Below are 27,190 nucleotides of genomic sequence, written 5' to 3'. Positions count from 1 at the left end.
TGCAGAATGCTCTGCATTTGCGGTTGATTTAGCCTACTGTTCTGCTGTGTAGCATTGAACAGTGGTGGATCTGCTTTGCGATATTTGACTGGCTTGTATACTGCAGTTATAGCCAATTGGCATTGCAGTATACGAGCCAGTCTTACTTTTCAAGAAAATGGCGATGGTTAAAAAAAAAAAAAAAGGAAAACAGAAAAAGAAATGGCACCTCACTATACTTGTGTACTGCACTGCTAAATGGAACCAAGTCAAAGCAGCTATGGACTTGTGTACTGGTCATACAAAAGGTTCTGTACTGCTAAAGGGAACAAAGTCAGAGCAGTCATGGACCTGTGTACTTGGCACACAGACTCAGGAGGTTCTGTACTACTAGGTTTCCCTAGTCTTTGTCAAGTGTAAAGAGAATAAGATTTCAAATTGTTGAATTCATTTCTGGACTTTGAACTACCTGATTTTTATTACTCATCGGAAATCACTGCTGGTGCAGTTTCTATTTATTTGCCAGCAGTAATTTCTATTTTGTAGGCTCGTTTTCTTTTCTGTACAGTATTGTGACCATGGAGTTTGCATATTTAAGTAAGGGGGGTAGAAGGGGTTCAGAGAGAAACCTATTTCTCCTAACAAAAAAAAATCCTTTTGTTGTAGTTTCCACCAAAGTATTGACTGTTGTGCTGTCTCTGGTTGAAACTACATGGGAATGTTATCTGATTGAAACACATGGGCTAGTACTGCTTATGGGACTTGAGAGTGGCAGATCCACAAAGTTATTCACTGCTGCTCAGCACTGACTGGGGTAGTCACTAAGTGAGGGTACTGAGCAAACAAAACTACAAAGATTTGCACCAGTGTTCAGAATTGAATGAGCCAGTCACTGGGTGTGAGTAACAGGCACACAATGTTTATACATCTCTGTAGTAAAGTTCCCTCATACATTAAACAGAGTGACTTTCTCATATCCTTCAAGACTAACCTTCACAACTGGATGAGCATCTGAAAATTCAATTTTGGCGTGACTTGCTGTGCCATCATAGGTAGGTACTAGACTAGCGGCCCAAGGGCCTACGTAAGCCTAGCCAACAAGGTTCCCTGGCTTACGCCACCCAAGAAAGTTATTTTCCTGTGCCACTGTCGAGCAGAGACACAGAAGTGATCCCCGGGGTGTATTTCCTATTTCCCATCCACTCATCAAGATTTTTCTTGAAGAGTGCTACTAAAGAACTTTGCTTGACATAGATGGGTAGCCTGTTCCAGAGTATGGAAAGTCTCGGGGACAGGAATCTATCCCTCCAGCATGTCCTGTTTATTGTGGTGACAAGGTTTAGGTCCCTAGAGCGTGTAGCTCGGAGGGATTGGGTTTTCTTTAGGTGTAGCATGTCCAACAGCTCTGGGTTTGACATAGCTTTATATGTTAGGCAGAGATCACCTCGGAGTACGCGATATGCTACAGAGTAAAGCTGGAGTTTTTTGAGGAGGTCAGTGTCGGGCAATTGTTTGAGGCCAGTAATCCTCTTTGTGAGGTACTTCTGTGGCCTTTCCAGCTGCTGCAGATGTCTTGTGAGGTACATTCCAAAAGGGGCATTGTACTCTATAATGGGTCTAATGTGTGTCGAGTAGAGGGGAACAATGACCTTTTTTTCCTGGATGAGAACCCTTTTATGATGAGGTGAAGCAAGAGTTGCATCATGAAGTGCAAATGGTCTCATGGCTTGCTTACCTTGTAATTCCTATGATGCTTAAAACGTCCCCACTCTGGGCCAGCAATCAAGGAGCGTGAATTCTCACCACTGGCACTGGAGAGGGACGTTCACTTGGAACAAAAATAGATACATCCAGTCTTTCCAGATGCAGCTCTCTGCATCAAGCTCAATTTCCATTAAGACCACACAGGGAACACACTTAGCACGGGGTCTGGGTTTCTCTCTCTGTCTCTCCTCAGGTCTCCAATAAGGCTTCCCACTGGCACAGCTGGAGGGTTAAGTCCTCAGCTGAGTGTCCCTGATTATTTCTGGATTTGTCCCTGACTCATTGAGAGCCAAGTTTGTTACTTTTGGAGAAAAGGTGGTGCATTACATTTAATAAATAATGATGACTTGTATACTTTTTTAATTTCAGAAAGTTTGTATTAATTCACATTCTCTTATACTAGCAATGTTCAAGCAATATTTTAAAAGTGTCCCTGACTAATTCTTTATTTGTCCCCGATTCTTCTCTGATTTGTCCTTGACTGGTTTAGTTAACTGATTTAGTGGGGAGAAATGTAGAGGGGGTGGAAAAATAGGTGCTGAAGAGCATTTTATTTAATAGTTGCAGTTGAATACTGTTACATAACTATTTGCTGCTGAGTATATTGTATTTTATTAATGGTTTCTGCTGACTGTTTTATTTTACAAACGTATCTTATTGGATTTTAAAAATGTACAGTATTTATTAGCTTAATACTTATGGCCCACTTCAACCAGGTCCCAATGAAATGGTGCGCGTACGCAATGGGCGAATACGGTGTTCCACATATTGACTGCACAAATCGCTAGGGTTTGTGTTCCACCTTGGCCTCTTAAGAGGTTGAGACCTATGCCGCAGTTATTTGTGGCGGTTTCCTAATTCTGTAGGTCATTTGTTGGCAACTATGGTTAATAGAAGAGCATGTTATGCATCAGTATACATTTATGATCAACAAGAAGCATGAAACACTAATGACTGGCATTACTAAGCACCTGTATGCCCCAGTAATTTACCATAAAAGCGGTGGTGGTGCTGCGGTAGCATTGTCGCCTCACAGACGTTGCCCGTTCGATTCTCAGAGCGTCTTCTGTGTGGCGACCATAGCTCTCAACCTTCCATCTCCAAAATGAGGAACAGCAGCTCTCATAATGTGGAACAAATGGGCAAAATGTGGAACATATACTAATGGTTTACTAACAACTTCAACTAGGAAGGCCATAGGATGGTTAAAATATGCTGGTTTTACTTATAAAGAAGATGTTTTAATGAATTAATATGATTCATTTCTATTTACCTTGGATTTCACTTAAAAAATCCTGACACTGAATGCGTGACAGAATCTTTCAATGTGGAACATTGAGGAACTTCGAGGAACAAGTACTTTTTAAGACCACAAATGAGGTACACTTGAGAGGTGTGGGGGCGACATGCGTGAATGGGCGTTCCTTCGTTGAAGGTTGTGCGTTAGGCCCGGCAAGTCAGCACGTCAAAATCTACTGCCAATCATTAGCGGACCGGAGTTCCGCTGTGGCGACCCCTAACCGGGAAAAGCCGAAACAAACAAACAAATGGTGCAAAACAAAAAAAAAAAAAAAAAAAAAAAAAAAAAATCGGAGATGTCTGAATTCAAAGATGATTGAGAGGAATGCATTCAAACATCAGCTCAGACGCTTGTTTCAGCCTTTTTTTGTTAGCTGCTGTCAGGTATAAGTTGTGGTAGCAACACAATTGATTAAGATGAAATAGAAAAAGTTACCGTAAAGTGCCCACGACTAAACGATATTGTATCCTTCAGCAACGCGTCTATAAAAGCACAAACTGCAACAACGAAAAAATAATTATGTAGAACTGTGAAAGTAATTTCATTTCAAAGTGAAACACCCACAAATGCAGAAAAACACACCCCTAATTCTATAAAAATACAAGAATTTTTTAGCAATACAAAAAATGGAAACTATCAGATTTAATGTTCTGCGCACCGTGGCACGAGAAGAGATTTCGTTCAGATTTCGGAAGCTGTTTTGTTTTTCCCGCCAGAAGGTTATCGATTGGGGAGCGTTTACAGTACGTTAATAGAAACGAATGTGAGGGTAAATCTGCAGGCTGTTTTGAAAACGTACACAACTAATTCAGTTCCCTAACTTGTTACATACGTTTTATAGGGTGTTGGTAAGTTGCAAGACGACTTCTAAAAATGTTACGTAAACATTTCTGTAGTTTGTACAACAGGTGCCAGTGTTCAGAAACTGCATATTAATACAAATACCTTTTATCTACTTTTGTACGGTAACAATACAATAAAACTTGTCCTTGACTTTATTTTTAAGTGAAGAAGAGGAAGTGAATAGGTTATTGCATGACGGCCTTCTGTTGTGGTAATGTTGAATCTCGGCATACTACTTACTACCTCCCACTTTGCGAGGAAATCCCAAATGTCCTGAGATTTTAGGACAAAACTATTTCCTATATTTTATGTAATCGTTGCATAAAACAGTTATTCTGTATCTGAGACACCTAAATGTTATAAGAAACAGAATAAGCAACTAAAATGCTACAAGAATAAGCTTTTATTTAGGAAAAAAAGTGAAGTTTTGTCAGTTGTACTGGCCGTATGTATGTTTTGCCCTGCAAAATCTGATGTTTGTACCAAAAATGCCCCACTTTGGGCATTTGAAAAGGTGGCAACCCTACATACTACTAAAGCTGACCCAGTCAGTAGGTCCCTGGTACTTTCATAAACACAAGATAATTATAACACTGTTATAATCAAGATATTACATGTTTTGAGAGCTGTATACATGTAATTATGATGTTGAAAGAAGTAACCAGAATTATAATATGAACACATCAAAGTTGGTAGATCCACATTTTTATCATTTCCATCTTTAAGTATGTACATGTCTGTTTTTCTCAGGTTTGGCATTTTGCAAATGTGACTTCACTGCATGCCATGTGTTTATCGTAGAATGTTTTATGCACTCATTTCTTTCACATACTTTTTGACAGTTGTGCATAAAGTAAACATTTTTCCGTTTTATGCTATAACAATACCTATTATTTAAATATGTATGGAAAGGTGGGTTGGCTGGCATAACTTTCAACCTCTTAGAGCAAGAAATCTGGACAAAGCCATAAATAATGGGGGGACAAAGGCCCAAAAATAGAGACAATATTGCTGTTAGAAAGTAGAATAGCAGGTTTTGCATTAGCATGAATTTTATGAAGGATATGAAATCTGAAACAAAAAAGTCTGTCATTATTTTCTGACTTAAATCTTCAATGATTTGCGAGAAAACCACAATTTTATGAAAAAATAATCAAAAATATTAGGTGAAAATCTGTACAGTTGAGAAGTACAGTATGTGGGGCTGTTAATTGCTGGGCTAGTATTGCTTGGGCATTTTTCATAAAATTGTGGTTTTCTTGCAAATCATTGAAGATTTAAGTCAGAAAATAATGACAGACTTTTTTGTTACTAGGAGCCTTGAGAGTAACCACTTATCTAGCAATTTCTTCATCTTCAACTTCACTTAACTTAAATACTTAACTACCCAGTACTTGCACTTAGTATGAAATAAATTAAGACATTTAAATTACAACACCAAAATCAATAAAATACAGTTAATAAGCAACACAAAATAGAGTAGAGTTTTGGTGGAGTTGAAATGCTTTGATGGGAGTTTTTCACTAAATGCTATTTTTAAAGGCGTTGTTGAAACACACCAAGATGGAATGCTCTCTCAAGTCACCTAGGTAATAGATTCCAAAAGGTGTTTTATGCTGGACGTTTCTGATTGCACCCGGAGTACTACCTGCAGCCACAGGGTGAAAAGACAGCAGCAACCCAGGCAGCATAAAGCAGGAACTTCTTCCAGTTTGAGGGATTTAGATTGTAGGGACAGATATAAGACGCCAAGAATTTGAATAATGTTTAATATTGGATAGGATATTATTGACAACTAGGCAGCCATTATTCAATGTAGTCTAGATTTTTAGAATTTTTAAAGGAAGGTATAAAAGCAGACTATGATTAGGGGTTACCCAAGCTGACCATTTTGTTACAAGACCTAAACTGGGACACTTGAGGGCTGCCCTGGGAAGCCAGGTCTGCAATCCCATTCTCCCAGCCCCCATGGGAGTGGAGATAGGGCAGCCATGTTGTCTTGCACCGGGGCAGGCAGGTTGGCCTTCTGTCCTTCACCAGGCACTGTGGGGATGCCACTCTGTGAATATCACCACCCAGGAGGCAAGAGGCCACATGCCAGGAGGCATGAAGCGATGCACATTCGTCGGCGCCTCGCACCATGGGTGTGAGAGACTAAGGTGTGCCGCAAAAAGTGCAGAGATGGGGAGACCCAGGGCTATCTCCCCTGCGAGTTTGAAAGCCCTAGGTGCAAGGCAAAGTGGAGAGCCGGTATCACAGAAGTCTGAATGAGGGACTGTCTGAGGCTTCGTGGCCCAGCAGAGTTCCATGAGGCTGGGAAGATCCCCTGAGAGGTTCCAAGAGAACACATGACACTGCATGATTTGGCAGTAGTTAGGAGATATGGAACCCTGGAAAAGAGCTCGCTGTCCTGGGTAGAAGTGGAACCCCAGAGGGGTCAGTCCAGATGGAAGTCTGGAAGGGAGAGAGAGCTGGAAAGTGACTGGTACAGGACAGCTCTCACCTGGGTAAGGGGGTATGGATCATGCCCCCTCTGGAACGGAAGTCTGGAAGGGGGAGAGAGGCAGATAGTGGCAGGGCTGGGTGAGCTGCTGCCTGGGTGAGAGGGTTCAGTCAGAGCTCCAGACAATGGAAGTCCTTAAGGGAGCACTAGGGCAGACAGCAGCGGGGCCTGGAGAGCTCCTGCCAGGGCGAAGGCATCCATAACCGACAGCATCCTTGAAAAATCAAGTCCCAGGAGCTGCTCTGGATGGGAAAGCAGGGGGGGACTCTGAAGCCTTCATGAGAGCAGATCTGCCCCTCAGCGGCCAAAGGGAGTTCTGGAGGAGCGGACGAGATCAGAGGGAAGCTCCCCTGAGAGAGTCTGAGGGCATGAGCGATCTGGCACAATTTGGCAGCCTGCAGTAGACATGCAGGCAGCGGAGTCCCCCTGACTTGGGGGGGTGGGGCGGCTGGGTAAGGTCTCTTGGCCAGGTCAAAGGGGAGGACTGTAGGGTTTGGCCCTGACAGAAGTCAGTATGGGAGCACCAGGCAGATGGGTGTAGTGCTTGGAGAGCTCCTGCCTGGGTGAGTGGGGTCAAGCAGAACCCCCATGACAGAAGTCCTTGAGGGAGTAACTGACTGATGGCGGCAGGGCTTGGGAGGCTCCTGCCAGTGCAAAGGCATCTGACCTTTCCCCATACCCAATGGCATCTCCGAAAAATCACAAAGTCCCCAGAGCTGCTTAGGAGGGGAAAGCAGGGGGAATGGCCACCCTGGGAAGCCAAGTCACCATTCAGACTGAGCGGTCTAAACTGGGACATTTCTATGTCCTGCAGAAAGGCACCGGAAACCAGCTGGTCCACTCAACAGAAGTTTAATCTAAAATGCACACGAACACAGTGGTTTAAAAGCACAAAGCACATCAAGCACATAAATGTTGTAAAAACAGTTCCCCTTATGTTTTCGTTTTACAAACTTCATTAGATAGGCATGTACTGTCCCAAAGGCCATGTTAAATACAATTTCAAATGGAAATTAACCAATAAGAAGCATTGATCAATTAAACAACTAACAATGAAGGTGCAATTTAAATGAATTAAAATACAGAATGTATGAGATGAATGAAATAAAATCTGTAACATGAAATCAATCTTAAAACTTTTGTAATGTAAAATGCATCAAATAGGGTGTATTGTGTGAATTGTCCACATAAAATACTCATGTAGCATGCTACAGACCACCCTCTCAAACTCAGGAACCCCACACAGCCTTCCTGAAGACACTGGAGAATATGAATGTCTCTCCAAATACCATCATTTTGGGAGACTTCAACTACCCAAACATAGACTGGGAACATTACTCCAACACCCTAGCCCAAAGGTTCCTAGAATTCATAAACTCAAATGCAATGGAACAACTAGTCACCATTCCCACAAGAGGAGACAATATACTAGACCTGATCATCACAAATATGGGGACAAAATGCTCCACACCGGAAGTATATCCCTCTTTGGTAAGATCAGACCATAAATTAATCTCACTGGAAATCCACATCCCGCCCCCACCCCCTGCACAAAAGACCACAGTGAAGAACTTCTCAAAAGCCAACTTCACACTTCTTAAGACTGAAGTGGTATCCTTCAAGGCCCCTGGGCCAGTGGAAACCACAACCCACACTGCTCAATCCCTTGCAAATGCCTTCTACGGGCACCTTCAAGAATGCATGGATCATGCAATCCCAAATAAAACCAAGACCCATTCCCCCAAAGGCAGGCGCCCGGTCTGGTGGACCCCAGCCATAAACAAACTTTACAACAGGAGGAGGAAGCTACTACATGACAGAGCAAAATCCCTAAAAGGGAAGGCATCTCTGATCAGTACTAGCAAAAAACTACGATCACTCATAAAATCATCCAAGGCCAACTTTGAGAGAAAAAAAGGCAAAAGACACAAAAGACAATCACAAGGCCTTCTTTAGCTATGTTAGAAACCTGGGTGGAAACTCCCAGATATGCTCAGAGTTAGTCCAAAATGACACAAAATACACTGAACCCACTGACATTGCCAACATTCTGGCAGACAGGTTCAGTTGAAATTTCTCCTCCCCCCCCCCAAAAGGAGAAATAACTATCCCAGCAGAGTGTAGCCTCCCTAACATCTCAGATGCCCAGGTGAGAGCCGCCCTCTCTAAAGCTAAAAACACAGCATCAATGGGACTGGACGGTGTCCCGGGCTGTGTGCTACATGAACTCCAAGAGGAACTAAACCCACACATAAGGCTGCTGTTTAATCTTAGCCTTACTACAGGATACGTACCCAAAGAGTGGCGTACGGCAACAGTGGTCCCACTTCACAAAGGCGGTGCTTCTACGGACCCTGGAAATTACCGCCCCATAAGCTTGACGAGCCTGGTCTGCAAAGCTATGGAGAGGATCATTATGGAACTCATAAACAAAGACATTGGGGACCTACAGTCATTGGATCCTACCCAATTTGGCTTTGTCAAGGGCAGATCCTGCCTTTTGAACTTGGTTGACTTTTTTGAAACAGTCACTAAGGCCATTGATGAGGGTAAGGCAGTTCACACAGCCTACCTTGACCTTGCAAAAGCCTTTGACACAATACCCCACTCGGGCATCATAGACAAACTCACCAGCTTAAATGTAAACCCATATGTCACAAGATGGGTTGCAAACTGGCTCAAGGACAGAACCCACAGGGTCAGAGTTGCTGGAGCTATGTCAGACTCTAAGCCAGTCACAAGCGGTGTCCCACAGGGCTCAGTCCTGGGACCCCTCTTATTCAGCATTTATTTTTCTGAGGTACAGGCAAACATAGGAGGATTGTGGCTGACAAAGTTCGCAGATGACTGCAAACTGGGTGCCATAATTGATACTTCAGCGGACACAGACATCCTTCAGAGAGGCCTCATAGAAACGGATAATTGGTGCCAGAGCCATGGCCTTAAGCTGAACGCCAAAAAATGTATAGTCATACCCTTTGGGAAAAACAAGGTACCCACAAATTACCACATAGGTGGTAATCCATTAAGTACGGAAGAGGTAATCAGGGACCCAGGTTGACAGTAACCTCTCATTTGACACTCACATTGCCAAAGTGGTTAGGAAGACCTTCTATATTGCCCACCTTATCATGAAGGGTTTCACATCTAGATCAAGAGAGGTCATTGTGCCCCTGTACTCTTCTCTTATCAGGCCAATGATTGAGTACAATGCCCCATCTGGGATGTATCTTACCCGACACCTGCAGCAGTTGGAAAGACCCCAAAAGTTCCTCACCAAGAGGATAAAGGGTCTTAAACATATGTCATATGCTGCCCGACTGAAAAAACTCCAGCTCTATTCAGTCGCATACCGCCTACTCAGAGGTGATCTGTGTCTGACGTACAAGGCCATGTCCAATCCGGAATTAATGGACATGCTCCACCTCAGAAAATCCAAATCCATCAGAGCCACGAGAGCAAGAGACTTAAACCTCAACACAGAAATAAATAGGACGTGCTGGAGGGACAGATTCATAACCCAGAGGCTCCCTACACTCTGGAACAGAATCCCAGTCCATGTTAGGCAGAGCCCCTCACTGACTCTATTCAAGAGAAATCTTGACGAGTGGATGGGAGATCGTAGGTTTACCCCGGGGGTCATCTCTGTGTCACTACTAGACAGAGGCATAGTAAACTAAACCCCTAAAAGGGCATAGTATTCTCATCCTAAGGAGTGGTGAAAGCCACACACACTCTGGCTAGGCTTATAAATGCCCTAGGGCAGATAGCCTAGTACGAACCTATGAACCTATGTTATAAAACAATAAATATTTTATAAAAAAAATTTATAAAAAACATAAAACCATGTAAAAAAATGGTAAAATAAGGTAGCATGAAATAACACCATCTAGTGGAAGAAGCAAGAATGATTACATACATAAATAAACTATATAAAATATATAAATATTTATATAAATGTTGTTCTATAATTAATTTAATGTAATAATTGTCATTATACTGTTGTGGTTTATAATTTAGCAGGCCTGAGTTTCAGAACTGGCTTTAAAAGTACCATGTAATTTAACCCTGGATGGTTACTGGCATCCAACACCAATTGCCAGTATAACTCCCTATATTCAAGCCGGGTCTCCCAGGGTCCTCCCCTGGGGTCAGTGGTTACAACTTCTATCACAAAGAATTTAAACTCAGCATTTGCACATACTTGTGAGTGTTTGAACAGGGCATTGTTATCATTTTTTCTTTCTTATATCTTACCCATGCTCATATATTCTTTGTTTTAACTTTCTCTCTGTCTTACCCACATAAAAAGAATCACATAACCCGCACAGGGCAATATAAACAACACCTGTGGTGCTGCAATTTGCAAACCCTTTAGTCACAATATGTTTGTTTCTACATTTTAAAAACAGGACCTCTCCGTTCCAGATCTTACAACACTGAGAGCAGTTTCCACACTTGTGTGTTCCTTTCTTGCCACTCAAACAAGTGCCATAGGTTTGGTTGTGTGAACCTCCTTCTAGTATATTTTTGATGTTATGGCCTTTTTTGTATACATGCTTAAGTGGTTTCTCAAATATGGAGTTTAAATTTGATAACCTGGCAAACCTGTTCACTTCATTATTTATTACCCTTTTCACTAAATTAGTTTCACCACTATAAGTAATGACTAGGGCAGATGGAAATTTACCCCGGTCATCATCACCATCATCATTAAATGTGGCCATATCCAAAGAAGGCAGAGTTTTACCCAAGATGGGAGCAAATCTATGAGCCCTGGCCTCTATGACTTCTGTGTAAACTTCAGATAACAAATGAGCAGGATAACCTCTAGCCTTAAACATTTCCATAATGTATTTACACTCGTTCTGAAAATCCTGATCATCAGAGGTCATTCTACTAGCCCTCACCAATTGACCTTTTATTACCCCTCTTTTCTGATGTGGGGGGCAGAGCCCCCCACATACTTTATACATTTTAAACCATACACATGGATATTTATAACTGCAATGAATAACTCTTTGCAGAAAACAATATTTACCTAAACTATGTGGGGGGGCTGTGCCCCCCCACACTCACCCTAACAATATATACTAACTCCAGGATCGCAATTCAGTGGGGAAAAAGGCATATACCTTTTACTTTACTGTGTCAGTGTTATGAGTTTCAGTCAAATGAGTTTTCAGTCTTTTGAACTTTCTGTGTTTTGGTCTCAGTCAAATGAAATTTAGGTCATATGAAGTAGACCCATATATATATATAATGTGTGTGTGTGTGTGTGTATATATATATATATATATATGTATGTATATAGATGGGTCTACTTTGATTCACTGAAAACTCATTTCACCGAATTTCAGTTCACCCTCAAAAAAATCGCTGAAAGCTCAAATCACTGAAAACTCATTTCACTGAATCACATTTCACTGAATGTAAGTACTGTTGGGCCAGTTAAACTTATGTGCCCTTTTCTCCACTGTAGTGTGATCCTGGAGTTAGTATATATAGATAGGGGGGTGTGGGGGGCACAATTTAGGGGGCAAAGTTGTTAACTTCTCTTGGACTGGGTGGTGACTGGTAAAACGCTACTTTATCCCCCCCCCCCCCCCGTGAAGGCTGCCAGCCCAGCTAGCTGGAATTTTGTAAATAATTCTATGTCATTTAGGAATAGTAATATGATTTGTATGCTTGTCTTACAAATGTAAGAAAGCTATATGTTATGTGTGTATTAAACTACTGGTGCAGAAGAGTGTGTTGAACTGTGTGTTATGTACTGAGTTTCAAAAATATAACCACAATGCACCCTACTGGAAAAGAGCAAAACTCTAAGAAAATGAGTTGAATTGTTTACAGTGGTGTTTATCTCATCTTGGAGACAAAATGCTTGCAGCTAGAAATTCTTTCTGTTGTCTGGAAACAGAAATAATTACAGGTTTCCAAGGTAAAAGTCTTTAACAGTTTTACGACTTCCAGTTCTAGACAAAACTTCTGAGAGATAAGTATTTTTAGCACAGAGGTGTTATATTTTAAGTTCCTGTTAGCCTGGGAACTAAAGACAGAGGTGACAAGAATAATGTAATCTGAGATAACCCAGCAGAAATCTCCTCAGTGAGGCTCGGGCTGACACCTCAGTGGAAGGGGTAGCAATGTCCCAGCAGCTATCTCCTGCCCAGGTTTGAGAAGTCCGAGCAGTGTTACAGGAGTTTGGGGACATGTTCACTGGGAAACCAAGGTGCACCCACCTGGTGCAACACCATGTAGATACAGCACCCCAAAGGCCTATTAAGCAGGCCCCTTATAGGGTGCCTGAGAGAGTCAAACAGACTCTGAGGGAGGAGATACAGGAAATGTTGGAACTAGGGGTAATTTAGGAGTCCAGCAGTCCCTGGGCCTTCCCAGTGGTTCTGGTACCAAAGAAGGATGGCATCACCAGGTTCTGTGTGGACTACAGGAAATTTAATAGTCACACAGAGTCGGGTGCTTACCCCATGCCTGGGACAGATGAAGCCCTAGAGCAGCTGGGTGGGGTAAGTATCTTACCACCATTGATCTTACCAAGGGTTAGTGGCAGGTGCCCTTGACTCCCAGTGCTAGAGAGAGATCAGCCTTTGTGACTCCTTTTCGCTTGTATAAGTTCACTAATATGCCCTTTGGGATGAAAAATGCCCCAGCGACTTTTCAGAGACTGGAAGATCATATCCTAGCAGGAGTAGAACATTTTGCGCTTGCTTACCTAAATGATATTAACATCTACAACCATTCTTGGCAAGAGCACCTTCAGCATGTCAGGGAGGTGCTGGGCAGACTACAGAGGGCTAGGTTAACCATTAAGCTCAGCAAATGTCAGGTGGGTATGGCAGAGGTCTTCTACCTGGGACATAGAGTGATGAGTGGTAAGATCAGGCCAGAACTGGTCAAAGTGAAAGCCATTCAGGCATGGTTTGCATCTGTTACCAAAAAGCAGGTGAGGGCATTTTTAGGGACAGCAGGGTACTACAGAAAGTTTGCCCCTAATTATAGTACCATAGCTGCTCCCCTCACAGACCTGACAAGGAAAAACAGGCCAGATAAGGTAGTGTGGACCCCAGCATGTGAGCAGGCATTCCAGAAGCTTAAAGAGTTTTTGGGAGGACCCCCTGTGTTAGCAAGTCCAGATTACAGCAAAAAAATTGTTGTGCAGGTGGATGCTTCGAACCATAGGGTGGGGGCTGTACTTAGCCAGATTTCTTCAGAGGGTAAGAGCACCCAGTGGTTTATCTCAGTCGTAGGCTCCAACCCAGTGAGGAGTGGTATGCAGCTGTAGAAAAGGAATGTCTAGCCATAGTGTGGGCACTGCAGAAACTCCAGCCTTATCTGTATGGAACAAAATTCACTGTAGTTACAGACCACTATCCCCTAACATGGCTACATCGAGCAAGCCAGCAAAATGCCAAGTTACTAAGGTGGAGTCTAGGGTTTCAAGCATATGATATGACAGTGCAGCACCACAGTGGGGTTAGCAATGCCAATGCAGATGGGCTCTCAAGACAGGGAATGGGGTAAGGTATTCCCAGATAGGCTCAACCCTCTAAAGCAATGTTTCTCAAGGGTCACTTGAAAAACTAGCTTGAGTTTTCGGGGGGGTTGTGAAGGCTGCCAGCCCAGCTAGCTGGAATTTTATAATTAATTCTATGTCATTTGGAAGTAGTAATATGATTTACATGCTTGTCTTACAAATGTAAGAAAACTATATGTTATGTGTATATTAAACTACTGATGCTGAAGTGTATGTTGAACTGTATGTTCTGTACTAGCTTCAAAAATGTAACCACAGTGCACCCTACTGGAAAAGAGCAAAACTCTAAGAAAATGAGTTGAATTGTTTACAGTGGTGTTTATCTCATCTTGGAGACAAAATGTTTGCAGCTAGAAATTCTTTCTGTTGTCTGGAAACAGAAATAATTACAGGTTTCCAAGGTAAAAGTGTTTAACAGTTTTACGACTTCCAGTTCTAGACAAAATTTCTGAGAGATAAGTATTTTTTAATACAGAGGTGTTATATTTTAAGTTCCTGTTAGCCTGGGAACTAAAGGCAGAGGTGACAAGAATAATGTAATCTGAGATAACCCCAGCAGAAATGTTTGATAGTAAATTAAGAACTATCTCAGAGAGTGAGTCTGTGCATTTTGTATTTCTCTTTGGACCTGAAAACATCCATTCAGCACTTGGCATTTGCCTGGCTCTGTAAGTAAGATTTAGGTATAGTATTTCTCTTAGAGATAGATAGGAATATAGTATATAATATAGAGTGGGAGGGTGGCCTAATGGTTAAGGTGTTTGCCTTACAAACACAAAGTGCAGGGTTTGAGTCTCACAAGGGATAATTGGCTAGGATTAAAATGGCTCACAAGGGCAGTTAGCTTATTACCAATCTATGAACCTATAAGATCAGTCTAGATGTTTTCTGTGTTTATGTGAGAATGTCCTGCAATGTTGTTTTAAAATAATTCCTGTGATTCTGAACTCTGTCACTGTGTTGAGTTATTGAGTATTGTCTTGTGCCTTTATTATTAAAAATGTGTAAACCTTTTAATTGTGGTGGTTTGTTTAGAGATATTTAAGCTATTAGTGTACTTGCATGTTTTTGGTGACACTATATAGGCCACTCGTAAATAGCCTTAAAAGTCTTGGACACGCCAATTGGATATCAGTAACATTACACAGTAGAATTGGTCACCCTTTGGGAAGGGCCTTATAGCAGCTGATAAGTAGTGGTTGGTGGCAGCTGGTACTACTGTATAGTCTGGGCAGAAGGGGACATAGCTAGTGAACCTATGCCAGCCTTTCCCAGGAGTGTCTGTGTGTTTGTATATAAATCAAAAAGTGTGTGTGTTTGTGTGTTTGTTTGTTTGTGTGTTTGTGTGTGTGTGTGTGTATATATATAAATCAAAAAGTGTGTGTGTTTGTGTGTGTGTGTGTGTGAGCTACTTGGGCAGGGACAGGAAGCACTCGTTGGACAGAGAGGGTGCTGGAGGTTTTGGCTTGACCACGCGGCTGAGATCTTAACCCTATAGCTGTGCCAGTGGGGAGTCTTATTGGGGATCTGGAGAGAGAGGGAAAAAACAGCCTCAGACTGACTATGATCTCTGTGCGCTCTTAAGGGAAATTGTACTTTACTGTGTGTGTACTTGTCATCCTCCCAATGTGCACGTCCCTCACTGGTGTTAGTGGTGAGGATTGAGGCTCCTTGATTACTGGGCCAGTGCAGGGGCGTCACACCTCCCAACAACAGACTTAGGTCCGGGGTATGCTTTGTTTTCTAAGTATTGTTTTTTATCCCTTACAAGTTTCTTTTGTTTTCTGTAAAAAATATTACAGCACTTCTTGTCAGTTTTCACCATTATCCTTTCACATAAATCCTGATATTCAGGAAATAACAAGTCTTTCACAATATCCTGGTTCAACCTGTCAAGTTCTAAACCTAACTCTTTCAACAAAATCTCATAATGTTTCAGCATTTTAGTTAATAATCCAAAACCACACTTTTCAAAAAAAAGTGTTAAATTCCTTGGTTACTACTTCATTGTAGTCTACACTGAAAGGATATTTATACATATGTAGCCCCTTAGGGACTATCTTAAGTTTTAAATACTCTTTTAAAACTTGTAAATTTGAACACACTTAAATAATTTCTCTTCTAATGAAAAAAATCATCTCCTTAAAGTATGAGATTCACTGACACTTAACAATTCATTCAGTTTATAAACACAGTGTTTAACATTAGAAAAATTAAAAGACATGTCCATTAAGTCCTTAAATTGCCTTCTATTAACCATGTAGTCATTTCCCATTTGTATCTCTGTCGAACAAACAGTCATAGCATAGGTTTTTGGGAAAGTGTTTCAGTTCTTTTTAAATTTGAACTAGTCAGTTTGTTGGTAGCTCCATTTTGACTAACACAGCCTTTAAAAACATTGTTGGTGGACTCTGGGTTTATTCTAGTAACTTGCACACTCTTGATGCCATTGTATTGCGAGGAGAAGAAGTGCTGATGTCACTTCCTATCAACACTGGGGATGGTACCGATCCACCCACTTTATCACCAATTCCTCGCTCTTCTTTTTGACTTAGAAACTCAATTAGGTGAGTTAATTCACCTTTAAGTGTAGATACATCTTCTTTAAGTTGGTTAAATTCACTCTGCGAACAAAAAACACTACCACCAACATCTAAGACTGTGAGTCTTTTCTGGGCCATTACTACAAGCCGATCCTGAGATGTAGGCACTTCCATATTAATCAGAGCTGTTCTGCTTGGCAGGACACTCGTAAAATATACCCAGAAAAACACAAATAAAACGAAAAACTATTTCAACTAAGAGAATTAAAAAAAAACAATCCAACCACTGCAGTAAGGTGCCGAAAATTTATTAAAAAGAGTTAAAATCACACAATGATGAGCGCTTTCGTCTCAAACCCAAGACTTTTTCAGATAAACTATATTAACACATCCCATTATTTTATACCCTTATTTAATTAGCTGTTGGTCAATGCTCACATGAAGCTTTTAATTATACATTATGTTGACCCTTAAATTCAAGTAGACATTTTTAGAAAATATCAGTAAAACGTTGTCCCGTTCGATTCTCAGAGCGTCTTCAGTGTGGCGACATGCGTGAATGGGCATTCCTTCGTTGAAGGTTCTGCGTCAGGCCCGGCAAGTCGGCACGTAAAAATCTACTGCCAATCATTAGCGGACTGGAGTTACGCTGTGGCAGCCCCTAACCAGGAAAAGCCGAAAGACACAACAACATCAGGTAACCTGTTTAAAATAATTATACAAAAGCAGCCTTTTCTCTTAAAATAGGATGTTAAGTTGTCAATCTCGCCTTCATTCTTGCTGGATGGGTTCAGAGCCGATCCTCGGCTCCGACTCGGCACTTGCTAAGCTCGAGAGCTAATTTTACCAGCTCGAGGCAACCCTATATCCCATGATGCAAGGCGGAGATTACCCAGATCTCGTTTGCCGCTTCGCTAATGAGGTGCCTTCTTTTACCAGCTCTTGGTAAGTGAACTTTTTAGAGACTTTTCGTCTACCCCCCTTTAACTTTATATATATATATATATATATATATATATATATATATATATATATATATATATATATATATTGTATTTTTGTTAATTATCGACTCACTTTAGCCCTATTCCCATCAGTGTTCCCTTCTTTTTGAGTAAATATTCCCTTGTCCCTAGTCAGGCCTTAGGCCTTCCCCTCCCTAAATTTTTTCCTGTCAGGGATTGTTTGTGTGTGACTGTGTGTTTTCCCTGGTTAATTTAATTAAATTTGTTGGACTGAGTGTTTTTGTGTGTGATTGTGTTACTGGTGTTCATCGACACAGTTATGACGAAGGACACTAAGGTCTCAGGCTTCAAGAAGTGTGACTCGTGCTGTCAGAAGATGTCTCTGACAGACGGTCACACTTCTTGTGTTTATTGCCTGGGACCTTCGCACCTGCAGGACTCTTGTGCTATCTGTTATGCTTTCAGCCCAAGAGTCCTGCAGGAACGAAAAAATAAGCTCATATTAAGGGGCTTATTAAAGCTCGAGAGCTCCCCGACTAAGTCGGTGCCGGGGAAGCCCTCGAAACCTGTTAAGCCTTCGGCTCAAGCTTCCAAGCCGTCGGCTTCAGGTCCTTCCTCACCAGGCTCGAGATCGGCTCCGGCCGGAGCCGATCTTTCCATACCAGTCTCAGTATCGGCTCCATCTGGCGCCGATACTAACAAATCCAGACACTCAGTGTCGGCTCCGGCTGGAGCCGACGTATCTTCGGCTCCGATGGCTCCATTGATCTCAAAAAAGAGATCTCGATCCCCTTCAGTGGAATCTATACATTCGGCTCTGAGATCACCCTTGCTCTCGGAGCGGAGCCATCAGAGCCGATCTTCTCGGTCATCCAGGCTATCTGATCACGACCTTGAGAGAGTGGTGAGTAGACTATTAAAGTCTCAGGCATTGGCCCAAATACTCCATAGCCCATCTCAACAGACGGTAGCTATATCACATCCACCAAACATTCCTCCTCCGACTCTCTTACAGAGCTCGGAGCCGGAGCTCCTCGGAACCGGTACCGTTGTGACTTCGGCTCCGTCGTCCTCGGCTCCGATTTCCTCCTTGAGACCTTCATTGGAGGGATCCGGGCGTCTAGTCTCTCTCGTCGGCTCTGAGGGGGCGAGTGGCATCGGACCCTTGTCCGACCCCGTTCTCCCTCTCGGAGCTTCGACGTTGGTGAGCTCGGCCCCGACATCTGCCTCGGAGCCTTCCCTCTCAGTGAGGCCTGGGGTTCCTATCTCTTCGGAGCGGGAACTCTCTGGTCTCTCTGACGGGGGAGCCTTCGAGGTGATGAGGAGTGTACTAGCCCCTGGGCTTAGTCAACGGACAGTTCCATCAGCTCCTCCCACTACAGTGCCTGCTGACGTCTCTTCCCACTCTCTTGCTCCCGGACCCAGAGATCCAACGCCTCAGGTTTCCCCATTGGGAATATCTTCCTCTTCCAAGGCTTCTCTTGATCCGTCAGGAGAACCCCCGCGTAAGAGGACATGTAAGAGGAAACATTTAGACTCCCCTGAGTCTACTACATCAGATACTGACTTGGATGAGTCGGAAGGATCCCCAAGGTCCTCCTCTGAGGATGTCTCATTTTCAGACATCCTTGAAATCCTTAAACAGAGGTGGAACTGGCCCTCCCTTAATCCCTCCGAGGACAAGTCAGTATACCTGGAGGCGTTCGGATCTCGACCCTCCACCTCCTGGGTGTCTCCGCCTTTTGACCCTCTCATGGAGGTAGTGGCTCGGAAGGTGTGGATGGCTCCAGATTCGGTGGAACCTATCCCTAGGAGACCTTCAAAATTTATTACTGCCCCACAAGATAGACAATATTTGACAAAAGGTGTCCCAGTTGATGCCATGGTGGTGGCTGCTGCCACCAAGAAGGAATTAGCTGATCCTTCAGTACCTGTCCATCCTCCTAATAAAGATTCTAGGACTATGGACAGGTACGGTAAGCGGATTTTTTCTTCAGCGACTTTTGCCATGAGATCGCTGAACTACTTATGCCACTTCACCCGCCTTCAAAGAGATGTTCTTAAAGAGTTGGGAGAAGTTTTACAGGATCCGTCAGCTGCTGGGTCTCAGGATAAGATTAGCTCACAGCTAGGAATCCTTAACTCCATTGCTAACTCCTCCATGTGGCTCATTTCTTATGCAGCCGATGGAGCGAGTAGGGCCGCAGGCACAGGAGTGGCTTTAAGGCGTCAGTCCTGGATGCGGCTTTGTAATTTTGCAGACCCCTTCAAGGCGTCTTTCACAAACTCCCCCTTTGATGGCTCGACCTTGTTCGGTCCTCAAGTGAAAGACACTTTGACTAGATGCGAACAAGATGGCAAGACTCTTTCTGCCGTAGGAGTCCGTTTCCCCACCCCTTCTAGACCTTACCCCAAAGGACAGAAGGGAGGGGAAAATGTGGTTCCACAAATCTCAAGGAGTCACGCCTGACGCACAAAGTCAGTTTACCCCCAGAGGCAGAGGGGGTAACAATAATAGACGCCGCCCTAGGGGCATAGGTGGTCCGCAGAATCAGGGTAGCAGAGAGCCTCTTTCTGACAAACCCTTCCAGCATCCCAGAGATGTTGCCCGATTGTCTGCCTTCGGAGGCAGTCGGGGGAAAACTATCGCTGTACCCAATAGCCTGGCTTTCCCTTTCTCAAGACAAATGGGTACAGTCAATTAAATCCGAGGGTTACAAAAGTCCCTTTATTCAAACCCCAATTCAACAAAAGGGAACCCTTCCAGACGTTCCACCCGGTCTAAGGGAATTAGCAGTACTAGAAATATCAAAACTGCTAGTAAAAAGAGCCATCCAGCCAGTCCCAGCGGACCAAATAGGATCCGGAATCTACTCAAGGTTCTTTTTAGTTCCAAAAAAGAATGGAGACTGGAGACCAATATTAGATCTCAGCAAACTCAACAAGTTTGTAAAGAAATCAAGATTCCGGATGGTCACGCTTCAGTCCATTCTGCCCTTTCTGGGCAAGGACAATTGGATGTGCTCGATAGATCTTCAGGATGCGTACACATAAAAATTCACAGACGCTCCAGAAGATTTCTCCGCTTCCGGCTGGGGACCAGTCACTTCCAATTCAGAGCCCTGCCCTTTGGACTCACTAGAGCCCCCAGAGTGTTCACCAAATGCATGGCAGTGGTTACGGCTCACCTGAGACATCAAGGATTCCAGGTGTTTCCATATCTAGACGACTGGCTCCTCACTGCTACCACCAGGCATCAGTTTCTCCAAGCCAGAAATTACACCATTCACACTTGCAGAGGGCTAGGAATTTCTATAAATTTCGAAAAATCTGCCTTGTCGCCTTGTCAATATATTATTTTTATAGGCGCAAGATTGGACACCGTACAACTTTCAGCAAGGTTGACAGACCAAAGGATCTTGGACATTCAAAGACACGTCCAAGTGATTCTATTTAGCAACAAAATTCAGGCCAGATTTGCTCTGAAAGTACTGAGTCTTATGGCGGCTGCCATAACACTTCTTCCCCTCGCCCGCTTTTACATGCGGCTTCTACAATGGATGCTATTCACCCAATGGTCCTTTCAACAACTTCCCATGCGTCACGAGATCATAGTAACTCCAACTTGCAAAAGACATCTGACTTGGTGGATATCATCCCCTCAAATCCATCAAGGCAGACCATTTGTTCCTCTTGCCACGGTTACATCGGACGCCTCCCTGATCGGTTGGGGGGGGGGCATTATCAGGGCAGAATGGTCCATGGCACTTGGCAACCTTTCGAGTACCATCTGCACATAAATGTTCTGGAGATGAGAGCAGTGCTTTTAACGTTGCAAGCCCTCAGCGACTCTCTTCCCCTGGGAACTATTGCAGTCCAAACGGACAATATGTCCGTAGTGTGGTATATAAACAAACAGGGTGGAACCAAGTCCTATCCACTGTGTCGAGAGGCTCTCAGACTTTGGCAATGGGCAATCTCCTCTCACCGGTTTCTGATAGCAACACACATCCCCGGGAAATCCAACATCATAGCGGACAGATTGAGCAGAGCTATTCTCATGCCTCACGAGTGGTCTCTCAAACAGTCAGTGATGGAAGAGATTTTTCAGAAGTGGGGCCTTCCTTGCTGCGACCTTTTCGCTACACCTCAAAACAGCAAATGCCCAGACTTCTTCTCTCTCTTCCCCCTTCCAGGCCATCCCCCCAGAGACGCTCTAACCCAAGATTTGCCCTGGGGACTTCTTTATGCCTTTCCACCTTTTCCGCTGATACCTCAGCTAATTCAGAAAGCAACCGCTTTGAGAGCCAAGTTGATTCTCATTGCCCCTTATTGGCCTCGACAGATATGGTTTCCGTTCCTACATCATTACCTCTTGGTACAGCCATGGCATCTGGACCCGGTTCCAGATCTTCTGACCCACAAGTCGGGTCAACTGCACCAATCCATACCTTCTCTCAACCTCACTGCTTGGTTGCTCCACTTCCATCCTTAGCCAGGCTTCCTATGATTTCTAATCCTGTACGGGATATCATAGTAGCTTCCCTAAAATCTTCTACCAGAAAGATTTACACTAGTAAATGGCGACGTTTCTCTTTCTGGGCAAAAGCTAGGAACATAGACCCCTATACTGCTCCAATTCATTCGGTATTGGACTTCCTAGCTGACATTTTTCATTCAGGATCCTCTTCTTCCACAGTGAAAGTTCAACTGGCAGCCATTTCAAATTTTCATATAGGCTTTTTGGACCACAACATTATGTCACATAAACTTTGCAAGGCACTCCTTCGAGGTATCCTTTTATTGAAACCTCCGATTAGAGACCCCCCACCACAGTGGGATCTAAATTTAATTTTAACATCCTTGATTCTTCCCCCGTTCGAACCTGCAGCTGCCTGTTCTTTGAAATTGCTTTCTTGGAAGACACTTTTTCTAGTTGCCATTACATCTGCCAGAAGAGTATCTGAGCTTCATGCTCTCTGTGTTCGCCCTCCCTATCTAATATTCCACAAAGACAGGGTATCCCTAAGAACTAATCCGTCTTTCTTACCAAAGGTGGCATCACAAACTAACCTAAATCAATCCATTGATCTTCCAGTATTTTTTTCGAACTATTCTGATAGACCTGAACAAAAGTTACATTATCTCGATGTTCACCGCCAGCTCAGATATTATCTGGATAAGACAAAAATTTTTAGAAAATCTGATCAACTATTTCTATCCTATGCAGAGAACAGGAAAGGCCTTCCAGTTTCTAAGGTAACTTTATCTAGGTGGCTGTCTTCTGTGATCACTTACATTTATCAGCTCAGAGGCAAAGAGTTGGTTTCTAACCCAAAGGCCCATTCTACCAGAGCTCTAGCTACATCTACAGCTTTTCAAGCTAGACTTCCAATAGACACTATTTGTGCAGCAGCCACATGGGCCTCTCCTCATACCTTTGTTTCACATTACAAATTAGATTTGGTCTCCAGAGACAGAGCAAATTTTGGTTCCACCATTCTCAAGAGTCTGTTCCATTGAGCCACCCAGGATAGAGGTGCTAGGGACGCGGTCCCATCCAGCAAGAATGAAGGCGAGATTGACAACTTAACATTTAGAAGTTGTGTACCTACCATAACGTTCCATGTTAGTTGTCTTCTCTCGCCTTCTTTCTTAAGGCCCCCCTCCATCCCCCTAGCCTGGTCAGACCGGGAAGATTATACATCTTCTATTAAGAGGTTATTACCTTTTTTCTAGCTGTTCAACTCCTAGTGTCACTAGATTATGTTGATCCTTTCTAGAGGGTTATGATGTTATTTAGTATCTTTATTTTCTTCCTCCTCTTAAGTTGGAAGAAAATACTGCTATTTCTTTAGCTACCAAACTAGATCTGAGTAATCTCCGCCATGCATCATGGGATATAGGGTTGCCTCGAGCTGGTAAAATTAGCTCTCGAGCTTAGCAAGTGCCGAGTCGGAGCCGAGGATCGGCTCCGAACCCATCCAGCAAGAAAGAAGGAGAGAGAAGACAACTAACATGGAACATTATGGTAGGTACATAACTTCTAATTTTACTGACACATACTCATCCAGACTAGGAATAGAAGTAGAGTTTAATCTAAGTTGCCATTTTAATTCCTTTTTTATCAATGTTAACTTCCAGTCACCAGTGCAGAAAAGTGGGCAAATATTGCCAAGTCAAGATGTGCCATGCTGATAGATTCCTACCCAAGAAGACTGAATGCTGTAATTAAATCAAAAGGTGTTTCAATAAAGTATTAGATGTTAAGTTGTCAATCTCGCCTTCATTCTTGCTGGATGGGTTCGGAGCCGATCCTCGGCTCCGACTCGGCACTTGCTTTAGCTCGAGAACTCCTTTTACCAGCTCGAGGCAACCCTATATCCCATGATGCAAGGCGGAACTACCCCAGATCTCGTTTGCCGCTTAGCGAAAGAGGTCTCCTTTGCCAGCTGAGGTAAGTTTTTCTTGGTAAAATAAGAAAAAGTTTAGTTAGGGGTTTATTTTTTCCCTTTAGTGTTAGTTTAGCCTGTACTTAGTTACAGCCCACCCTATTCCCTTCCTTTTTAACTTTTTATAAAAAGTTTCAGTTTAAAGTTTTTAGTCAGGCCTAGTTCCCCAAGTTATTCCCTTCCTGTGTGTCTGTGTAAGGGATTAATTGGTGTGTTTGTTGGGACTGTTTGTGTTCTCCCTTCTAGGATGTCAAAAGAAGGCAAGGTCTCAGGCTTCAAGAAGTGTGACCAGTGCTGTCAGAAAATGTCTCTGACAGACGGTCACACTTCTTGTGTTTATTGCCTGGGGCCTTTGCACCTGCAGGACTCCTGTGCATTGTGTCATGCTTTTAGCCAGAGAGTCCTGCAGGAAAGGAGGAACAAATTAATCCTCCGAGGTTTACTTAAACCTGAAGGTTCTCCTCCTAAGTCAGGGTCAGGAAAACCTCTTAAGCCACCGAAGGTTCAGGCTACAGTGTCCAAGCCTCCTCCGGTGGCTCCGGCTCCGTCGGAGCCGATATCGGCTCCGGCTGGAGTCGCTACTTCTTCTGTTCGAGTAGTGGGTTCGGTGCCGGCCGGCTCCGATACCCTGACTACTGTGGCCTTGTCGGCTCTGGCTGGAGCCGACACTTTATCCAGCATCGGAGCCGAGATATCCTCGGCTCCATCTGGGGTTCAAGGGACTTCGGCTCCGATGGCTTCGACCCGTAAGAGATCCCGGTCCCCTTCTATACTGAGTATCCACTCGGGTCCGGGGTCTCCTCTTTTGTCGGAGCGGAGCCATCGGAGCCGATCTTCGAGATCTTCCAGGCTGTCTGACCACGATTTGGAGAGGGTGGTAAGCAGGCTGTTGAAGTCTCAGGCACTGGCCCAAATGCTCCATAGCCCGTCTCAACAGACTTCGGCTATAGCCCCGATTCTTGAGATTCCTCCTCCGACTCCACACCAGAGTTCGGAGCCGGAGCTTCTTGGGACAGCGACTGTTTCGATGCCGGAGCCGATACATCCTTCGGCTCCGTCGTCTTCGGCTCCGATGTCCTTCTTGAGACCTTCCTTGGAGGGATCCGGTCGTCGGGTTTCCACTGTCGGCTCCGAGGGGGCTAGTGGCATCGGACCCTTGTCCGACCCCACTCTCCCTCTCGGGGCTTCGGCTTTGGTAAGCTCGGCGCCGACATCGGCCTCGGAGCCTTCTCTCTCCGTGGAGCCGACCATTCCTGTTTCTTCGGAGCGGGTGTGTTCCGGTCTCCCGGGGAGAGGAGCCTTTGAGGTGATGAGGAGTGTCCTGGCCTCTGAGCCTGGTCAACGGTCTATCCCTCTAGCTCCTCCCTCATCAGTGCCTTCAGATGCCTCTTGCCAGCCTCTTGCTCTCAGGCCCAGGGATCCATCGCCCCAGGTTTCCCCACTGGGAATTTCCTCCTCTTCCGAGGTTTCTCCTGATCCTGCAGGGGAACCCCTCGGAAGAGGACGTGTAAGAGGAAACGCACAGACTCCCCTGAGTCTACTACATCTGATACCGACTTAGATGAGTCGGAGGGTTCCCCACGGTCCCCCTCTGAGGATGTCTCCTTTTCAGACATCCTTGAGCTCCTCAAACAGAGGGGGAATTGGCCCTCCATTGACCCCTCCGAGGATGAGTCGGTATACCTGGAGGCTTTTGGATCCCGACCCTCCACCTCTTGGGTGTCTCCGCCTTTCGACCCACTCATGCAGGTAGTGGCTCGGAAGGCATGGGCGGCTCCAGATTCTGTGGAACCTGTCCCCAGGAGACCTTCCAAGTTCATCACGGCCCCTTCGGATAAACAGTTCCTGTCCAAAGGTGTCTCTGTGGATGCTATGGTGGTGGCGGCCACTAAGAAGGAACTGGCGGATCCTTCAGTGCCTGTCCATCCTCCTAATAAGGATTCTAGGACCATGGACAGGTATGGAAAGCGGATGTTTTCTTCAGCGACCTTTGCTATGCGTTCGCTGAATTACCTTTGTCACTTCACCAGGCTTCAACGAGATATTCTCAAGGAACTGGGAGAAGTAGTCCAGGATCCTTCTGCTGCTGGGGCTCAGGAAAAGATTGCCTCACAGCTTGCTATCCTGAATTCCATATCTAACTCCTCCATGCGGCTCATATCTTATGCGGCCGATGGAGCGAGCAGGGCCGCAGGCACAGGTGTTGCTCTTAGACGCCAAGCCTGGATGCGGCTGTGTAATTTTGCGGACCCTTTAAGGCGTCCTTCACCAACACCCCCTTTGACGGTTCGGCTTTATTCGGACCTCAGGTGAAGGATACTTTGACCAGATGTGAGCAGGACGGTAAAACTCTTTCTGCCGTTGGAGTCCAGTTTTCCACTCCTTCTAGACCTTATCCCAAGGGTCAGAAGGGGGGGAAGATGTGGTTCCGAAAAGCCCAAGGAGCTGCACCGGACACACGTGGTCAGTTTACCCCCAGAGGCAGAGGGGGTAACAATAATAGACGCCGCCCTAGAGGCAGGGGGGGGGTCCTCACAACCAGGGCAACAGGAAGTCTCTTCCTGAGAAGCCCTTTCAGCATCCCTGAGGTGTTGCCCGACTGTCCACCCTTGGAGGCAGTCGGGGGAAGAATTTCACTGTACCCAGTAGCCTGGCAATCCCTATCCCAAGAGAAGTGGGTACAGTCGATCATATCCGAGGGTTACAAAATCCCCTTCGAAAGGTTTCCCGTACCTCTACAATCCCTTCCAGACATCTCACCCGGTCAAAGGGATTTGGCAAGACAGGAAGTTTCAAAACTCCTGGAAAAAAGAGCCATCCAGACAGTGCCGGCAGACCAAGTAGGATACGGCTTCTACTCAAGATTCTTTTTGGTCCCCAAAAGGACGGGAGATTGGAGACCGATACTAGACCTAAGCAGACTAAACAAGTCTGTCAAAAAGGCAAGATTCCGGATGGTCACGCTGCAATCCATTCTGCCCTTTCTGGGCAAGGACAACTGGATGTGCTCTATAGACCTTTAGGATGCGTACTATCACGTAAAGATTCACAGACGCTCCAGAAGGTTTCTCCGCTTTCAGCTGGGAGCCAGTCATTACCAATTCAGAGCACTGCCCTTTGGCCTCACTTCAGCCCCCAGAGTGTTCACCAAATGCATGGCAGTGGTCACAGCTCACCTGAGACGTCGAGGATTCCAGGTGTTTCCTTATTTGGACGACTGGCTCCTCTCCGCCACCACCAAGCATCAGCTTCTTCGGTCCAGAGACTACACCCTACAGCTTTGCAA

The 27,190-nt window shown here is 44.4% G+C and overlaps 1 protein-coding gene across 1 annotated transcript in view; it reads left to right on the top strand.

The window, feature by feature from the left end:
- The first annotated feature begins 3,379 nt into the window (after positions 1-3,379).
- Positions 3,380-27,190, top strand: part of CCHR6.PART0H14orf39 (chromosome chr6.part0 C14orf39 homolog) — a 744,895-nt gene continuing 721,084 nt past the window's right edge. The window contains exon 1 of the mRNA XM_044073583.1: positions 3,380-3,891. The gene's annotated coding sequence lies outside the window, so the exon portion shown is untranslated. The remainder of the gene's footprint in view (positions 3,892-27,190) is intronic.

Source organism: Protopterus annectens, chromosome 6.part0 (genome assembly GCF_019279795.1).
Source record: "Protopterus annectens isolate FY-2018-M chromosome 6.part0, PAN1.0, whole genome shotgun sequence".
NCBI lineage: Eukaryota > Metazoa > Chordata > Ceratodontiformes > Protopteridae > Protopterus > Protopterus annectens.
The sequence above is the reverse complement of the archived record's forward strand: the minus strand, read 5'-3'. Positions and strand labels throughout refer to the sequence as shown.